The sequence below is a fragment of the Solanum dulcamara genome, chromosome 2, assembly GCF_947179165.1.
Source record: "Solanum dulcamara chromosome 2, daSolDulc1.2, whole genome shotgun sequence".
Lineage (NCBI taxonomy): Eukaryota > Viridiplantae > Streptophyta > Magnoliopsida > Solanales > Solanaceae > Solanum > Solanum dulcamara.
In genome coordinates, this window is record NC_077238.1 from 60,660,420 (window position 1) to 60,669,323 (window position 8,904).

Genomic DNA, 8,904 nt, shown 5'->3' on the forward strand with positions numbered 1-8,904 from the left:
GACAATCACCCATATCGAATCAAATTTACCCAATGTGTTTTGAAGACCAACCATAAAATCCATTGCAATCTTTCTCACTTCCATTTAGGAATAAGAATTCTTTAAAGTGTCCCTCCAGGCCTCTGGCGCTCATATTTTACCTATTGACAATTTGTACATTGGACAACAAAATCAACAATGTCACGCTTCATTCTACTCCATCAATAATGTTATCTCAGATCATGATAAATTTTAGTTGCACCAGGATATATAGAGTACCTCAAACTGTGAGCCTATATAAGAATTGTCTAAATCAAATTATCAATATACAGCACACATACCCTCTCCTTAATTCTCACCATACCTTCCTCATCAATCACAACCTCATTGGCCTTTCCCTAGAAGACTATATCATGAATCAGGCTTAGCTTCTTTCAATTCTATTCGAGTAGTATTTCAATACATCTTATAACTTTTCATACGACCACGCTACTCATCAAATAGTAGCAAACCACAACCTTAGATACTCGCAAGTCATTATTACCATATTATATCTATTTAATCAAAAATTCTTATCATATAGTCGCATCACAATCATTATTTTTCACGAACTCTTGTTACCATCATGCTTGGTAGCCCTTACCATCACCACAAAGTAAGCCTTGTCATTGACATGACACCTTAAACCCATCTATACCAACCAAATCCAAAGGACTAACCAATCTTCAATTGTCTTTACCCAAGATTACTCGTTGGGACTTTATTTACCCATAATATTTTCATTCCTATATCGATCCACTCCTTTGGAGCTTACGATGAAATCACTGGTCCTCATTTAAAATCTTTAAAATAAGCTTGACAACCTAAACACATTAATCATATCAAAGATCTACCACTAAAATCTTCCTTATAAACAATGCTTAACCCAAGCATATCTAGTAACAACTAGTTGGTTTCTAAACTGTGAATGCAACATCGAATCTCATTATATGATAATTTGATACAACTGATAACTCCTTAAATAGTTAGTATTCACACTTGACAATCGACATATCCATTAGTATAAACCACCAGTACCACACCATGTAAGTCCGTTGGATCCACCACTAGAACACATTATTCCTATCGAAAAGATTATACCCAAATGGACCGCACATTTCTACCCATTGAATAGCTGCAAAACATTACCATATATGTTTTGTGTCTAGCTCAAACGATATACATTCTTTCGTGATTTAGGTCACCAACAGAAGTAACTAACTCTATAACTCTAACCAATTAAGCATCGATATCGTTGTAGTAGTTGTATCATGACCCTCTTTAATATACACTCAATCTATAAAATAGTAGTATAAATTTTTGACCTCAATCCTTTCACAAAGAGGCAAAATTCGCCCTTTTTGATTAAAGCAAAGATGAGTAGCATATCTGGATAAGGCACGAAACCTGGCTTTATAGGCTGTAACAGACATCTTTCCTTGCTCTATATTTCAGAACTCATCTCTCTCTTATTCCTCAAGGTCCGGGAGATATACTTCTCCATAAAAAAGTTAGAAAACACTGCCCAAGTCATAGAGAACCTCTAACAACACTATCAAAAATGTTAGATTTATAACTATGATTGTACACAACCCTTAAAAGCAACCTAACTAGACTCAATGGTATGTACATCTAATCACACATAGCCGAGATGTGTACCCGATGACTAGATGAATCTTAAGACTATCGGACAATTGTAAGTATTCATGGTGCCTTTTTTATATATTCTCATAAGCAAAGTGGTACATGTAAAACCATTGGTATACTTCAACTATCCAAAACAATACCAAATCTTTCATAACTCAAATGGCCAAGTTTGCTCAAGGATGTCACCCTACCAAGATGACAATCAAAGGATTGGTACACTCGGTCCACCACTAAGGAATCACCTATATATATGGAAACACGTGTAGGAATATGTAGCAAATTATACTCCAAGCCATATTCAAAATGAAGTAGGTGGTCACATAAGAATGTATAGAACCAAGGTCGAAAAACACAAGATACTCCTTTCATAGTGCCCATATCAAACATATCCATTCATCTGACTCCATCTCTTCAATTTTTTGCTATCCATAATCAACCAGTCTAGTCCCTATTACAATCGTACACGTACTCAATTTTTCAAATCCCACATACTCCTTACTATACTCCACTTTAGTACAAGCTCAAACGAATGGCTCAGTCGTTGTTGTTGCTCTAGTTCTGATCATTTGCAAAAAATAGAGTGAAGAAGGACATATACCAATTTGTATCACCTAGATACCAATTGGATTCAAGTAATACCACGAAATAAAGAAGGAATGGAGTTTTCCTAAGGTCCTGTAGCCTCTCAAAGAAAAGTAAAGGTTTCCCCGTACAGTTTTGCAAGACTCTACTAGACTTGTCCTTATGTAATAAGATCACCAAACCTTAAAATCTTATACCAAGTTTGTCACGACCCAAAATGGGCCATGAGTGGCACCCAACCCCATCATCCTATGTGGGAGAACTAACACTATAAACCCCAACTTATATTATATGACAATAATGCAAAAGCTCAACTAATGAAAAAATAAGAAATAATAAAAACTATTAGAGTCTATTATATATGTTTCCCAAAATCTCAAAGTCATCACATTAAGTATATATAATTCTAAAATACTAAGTTTGAAAATATCATACGTTGGCATAAAATAAATAACATAGTTTGTGTTCGAAAACTAATGACATCGTATCATGACTGAAAGAATCCAACACGAGCTAGAAGGAATAGCTCACCTTGGAACCTGATGTGCTAGACACTACTATAGATGAGGACGAGTTGAAGTCGATGGTACACTCGCTGCACTCAACAAAATAAAATAAAAAAAATACAAGTAGGGATCAGTACACAATAACATGTACTAAGTAGGTATCATTGTCCGACTCAAAATAGAAATTAATATGCATAAAGTAATAGCGGGAAATCAACCATAGCACTTAATGGGTGGCAACCAATAAGATCAAGTTCAAGTGAAAACACAATGAACAATTACATAACCAGACAACAATATCAAGAGTATATATGAGGACTCAGGTCTCCATACCATGTTCTTTTGGGAAATGAGTTATTTGATATTGCATAATATTAAATTATTGTAATATGTTTTCCTTTATTATTATTGTGTTAGAACATGACACTTGATTCAATAATATCATATCGGAATGTAATACACGATCCAATAATATCGTGTCAGAATATGAAACCCGACCAATAATATCAAGTCAGCTCATGACACACGATCCAAATATATCGTGTCGGCTCGTGACCCCCGATCTAAATATATATCATATCGTCTCATGATACTCGATTTAAATATATAAAATTAATTTATCATTCTTTATTATCACATTCCACTTCACTAACAATATTTCATCAAGCCTTATTTATTCCATGCATCACTTTTGATAGGAAAAGTTCAAGATAATGAATTTCACGGTGTTGGGATTGCAGACCAATCACAACAACATATCAATCATGCAAACCCAACAATTAAATAAATAGTAAGCTTCATACATTACTCAATGATTATCAATCACTATTAAGAATCTATCTATGATATAGAATACATCATAACCTACCTCAACCGAAGAATCGAAGTCAAGCAAGCTAATCCACCAATGTCTATCATTTCTGCAATATCTCAGAACATTTTCAATCTATCAAATATATAATATTCGTAAGAAAATGAGTTTGTAGACACCATATTACTATACTTCTAGCCTAGATTTCAAAAATCATAGAGTATGAATCTATAATCACATTTCTAATCTTGATGTCAATTAATTTGTCAAGTCTCATATTTCTTAAATTCAAGTGTACGGTTAAGTCCTAATTCCTCCAAATAAATTAAATCTAATGGTATTTATATAATCTAATATACTTAATGTTTAATTATCTATCTCAATTTATCAAAACTTGAATTATAATTCCATAACCATAAGAAAAATTCCTAACCCGAAGTAAATTAAGTCGTCAATACCCTACGATAATGAAATCAATATGCATGTTGCCTATATCATCCAAAACTGCACCACAAACTAGCCCCAATGGTTAACCCCTCATTGGCCATCATTAATTCTTATTCAATATTATCATCATTACCTAATGATTGAATACCATTTGTCTACCTACTATATTCAGCCAAAAACTTTTTAAACCAGCAACAATTCCTAGGTTTATTTCCTTCCTTTAGAAAATATATATAGTTATACTAATATAGATGTATCAATATCATACAATTTCATATGTACATTGAAGGATATTAGAGCATTAATATATTCTTACCTGGAGAACGTCGCCTGCTCTTTTGTAGTTCATGCACAACTGCACTAATTTTGAGTTATGACTCAAAAATATCAAACCCTCTCCACTTATTTTAATAAATGGTATAGGGTATAAAATAAATTATCAACTTAGCCCATCAATTAAATTAATTATTTAAATTTACTTATCAACTAAATAACTGTAGTTATTGAATAGTCCAAAATACCCATTAAATATTTATAGGATGAGTCTTTTATTAAATAAAAAGCTCTAGTACTCAAAATGATCTTATGGGTCATTACAGATTTGGAGGTATTTGAATGGTAATGGTTATTTGGAGGTTGGTCATGTAGGTGAGTCATATGAATAGATCTTATGAATAGAGGAAGGTGATTTGGAAGTGACATAGGGGATGAGCTTGGGGTGGTGTTAGGTGGTGGAGGATAGTTTTGGAGAGTGGTTTGATTTGTGGTTGCCAAGTTATCCCCACTTTCCCTAAATGGGGTGCCAAGAGAGATCGATAGTCTGGCTAAGCCACTCATGTTAGCCATCCCCTCCTCTAGCTCTAAAATTCTTCTCTCAAGCCTTGAGACTAGATCACTTGATTGTTGCCCCCCTTCTGTAGTTGACTCATTGACGTTGTTGATATTAACCATCTTGCCTTTGTTTTTTAGCTTGATCTTTGAGGAGGAGAAGGAGGAGGAGGAGGAGAGGGAGAAGAAGAAGCCCCTCTTGATCGAGTATGGTATGCCAGTATGCAAGAATAGATCTACCTTTGGGAAAGGGAAGACAAAAAATCAAAATCAAAAGGAAAACCAAGTTAGTAACACTTAAATATATTGTGATAACAAGCACGAAGGTTTGCTAAAATAAATATCCTAAATGCAAGGGACCTCGTTGAGCTAGAGGTAGGCCTAAGACGATAAATAAATGACGCTCAATAATTAATCCAAGCCTTATTTTTCCAACTTGAGGGTTAGAGTTAGAAAAAGAGAATATAAAGAAAGCAAAATACTTAGTTAATTGATAAATTCAAACTACTACATCATCTTAAAAACATGGAAATAGAAAAATGAAACATAAAATTAGGGAAATGGGATAACAAAGAGAAAATGCTCCTAGGTAAAATAATTTAAAACTCTGGTCTCCAATTGGGCACAACTTGCTCTTGCATCTCTGGGGTGATATTGCATTGATGGCTCAACAAATTAAGTGCCCAAATCCTCTCTCTTTCGTTGGCAAACCCAAGGAGTCCCTCTCAACTCAAATCTTTGTCTTCAGCATTCTCTAAGAGTCACACATAGTATTCCGATGTACAAAAGGGTCGTTGCACGCTAATGTCCATGCTTATCAAAAGGAAAACCAAGTTAGTAACACTTAAATATATTGTGATAACAAGAACGTAGGTTTGCTAAAATAAACATCCTAAATGCAAGGGACCTCGTTGAGCTAGAGGTAGGCCTAAGACGATAAATAAATGACGCACAATAATTAATCCAAGCCTTATTTTTCCAATTTGAGGGTTAGAGTTAGAAAAAGAGAAGATAAAGAAAGCAAAATACTTAGTTAATTGATAAATTCAAACTACTACATCATCTTAAAAATATAGAAATAGAAAAATAAAACATAAAATTAGGGAAATGGGATAACAAAGGGAAAATGCTCCTAGGTAAAATAATTCAAAACTCTGGTCTCTAATTGGGCACAACTTGCTCTTGCATCTCTAGGGTGATATTTCATTGATGGCTCAACAAATTAAGTGCCCAAATCCTCTCTCTTTCGTTGGAAAACCCAAGGAGTCCCTTTCTACTCAAATCTTTATCTTCAGCATTCTCTAAGAGTCACACGTAGTATTCCGATGTACAAAAGGGTCATTGCACGCTAATGTCCATGCTTATCACTCTTTCCCACCTTTGCATTATGTTGTGGAATTGTGGAATATATGCTCCAAAGTCATACTCATAGTTCCCCAGGTTGGCTCGTAATGGTATTATTTGGAGCTTCTCAAACTAGAGGAGTACTTGAAGAGGAGCATATGGTTGAACACTTTTAAAGATGATAAGCTCAATAAAGTAGTGCTCATCATTCCTTATTATGGCATAATGAGTGTTCAACCAAAAGTATTTCCATTGGATGTGTAGCCAGAAAGTTCCTTTAGAAAAGCAAACCAGTCTTCAGCACCAATAGGGGCAGGGAAGTATTTCATCCTTGTTGGGTGACTAGCAATTCTGTTTCCCATAACGTTCAACATATCTATCAAATTGCATCTTATGTAAAAGTGCTCGACTGCCCACATTTGCAATAAGAATTTACACCATTCAAAAAATCTTCTACCTCTGACACATGTCGATAAACTTCTCAATATCTGTGCCAATATCATAGGTACTATAGTTACTCTGTCCACCCCTCTAGTTAAAGTATGAACCATAGAACTTAAGTGGGTGTCTATGTTTCCACTATCTCTCGGAAAAACCAAACAACCCAATAATCTAATAGCAAAAGAATTTATACGGTAACTTTCCCATTCTTCTAGTGAGCATGTAAATGATTGATTAAATATTTCGTAACCATCTCTATGACCAAACCGTAAATATAGAAAGTTTAGAGATATCAATCAAAAATCTAAACCAACTTTATTTGGATTGTATTTCAATCTTAGATTTTTCAGAAACTTTCTTGGTGATTGTTTATGAGGTACAATCGTGTCGTGATCCAGATAGGGTAAGTCAAAAAATCCACCATTTTCCTCTAGTGTTGGCGTCAACCCAAAATCACAAAATCTGAAGACTGTCCTTGCAGGGTCCTAAAACTTCAACTATGCTTGAGCCAAGTAGTGGTCTGGAAGGACAAAGATGAGGTAGGTGAGGCCACCTAATAATCTGTGAACAACTCTCACATGGTCATTTTGCATTTCTTTCTACCAATCTCTTAGTTTATGGCTTACTTCTACGACCATCTAGGTGTCGGCAAAATTTAGGAGGGCTATTATGACTACAAAAATAACGAACAAAATTCTAACCTTTAATTTGACATAATTTGGCTTGGATTAATTTATCGCAATTCACATTGACACATAAAATGCAATTTGTCTAAAGACTAATGGGGCCTTTTTGGATAATAGGGTGGCTACTATAATGTGGATTGAAACCAAGGTTCAAATCACCTATGGTTTTATGCATACATGACCTAATTTTTTAAGATTTGGATAAACAATGACTGAGGATATTCATATGCGAGAAGGAACGTGATCCCACAGTAGCAAAAAACTATCTGCTTATACCCATGCATCGGCCAACTCTCTAATATAGGGTTTTTGAAGAGGATTTGTGAGAGGTGCAAAGGCATAACATCACAAAAAACAAAAAAAGAGGTTCCCAAATGGGGGAAGTATGAACGGAATGCCAGTTTATCAAAGCAGTAAAAATTAGCATTTAAATGGAAAGTAGTAACACATAGGTAGTTTAAGAAAACCAGTAAATAAATAAATGTGACATAATTCATATACAAAAAAGTAAATAAATAAAAAAAATGAAAGAAAAGCCATATAAATACACATAAATGATAGGGATAGGGTTTGACATGTAGATCAAATAAAAAATAAATTACTATAAATAGGCATGACATCATATAAGGAAGTAAATAAACATATATCAAGAATTGTCAATTTAAGGAAAAAGAATTAAAGGAAAAAGGATTAACCATGCAATAAACAAGCAAATATACATAATATCAAATAAGGAACAAGGGAAGGGAATAACATGGAGAATGAAATAAATCTAGCATGAAATTAAAAACAAACAAAGAAAAATAATCCCCACATAAAAATATAAGATACGTAATGGTAAGAACCTTAGTTTTTCCCCAGCAGAGTCGTCATGCTGTCGGGCCCCATTTTTTTCAAAAAAGAATTGCAACGAAGTGACAACTCTTTTTAGGATTTTAAGAAGAGAAGAGTCGTCACCTAACAAATTAGAGGCGTGTTAGGGCACCATTCTATTCTATATAGCAAATAAATTAATTTTAAAAGGTCTGCGCAACTAGAGTTTGGGTAAGGGTTCAAATTACCCCAAAAGGAAGGTGTTAGGCACCTTTCGAGGTCCACAAATATGGGTTCCAGCCGAATCTTATAAATCTATGTAGGGGTAAAAATGATAACAAATAAGGTCTCTTATTTTACTAAATTAAAGGACTAAGATGATATAAGAATATATAAAGAAACAAATAAAATTAACTAAATAGAATAGACAAGCGAGAAGACAGAAGTTACACAATTAAATATAGAAGAAAACTAATTATTTTTTTATTAGTCAAACTACCCCAAATAAATATAAACTAAAATATTAATAGTTATATAATTAAAGATTTTAACAGAAGAACTAAAGTAATTATATCCTACTCGGACCAGCGTTGGGTTTATTAATCGGAAGACAAAATACATAAAGTGTGCCTGAATCACCTTTCATCATTTTTGAGGGGCCTATTTATCCCTACCCCTCCTAAGTTCATTTATTATTATAATCCTAAAGCGATCTAAAAGAAATGAAAACTAACGTCCTAAAAGGTGCCTATCGTCCCAACTTAATATCCAAGAGTTATTG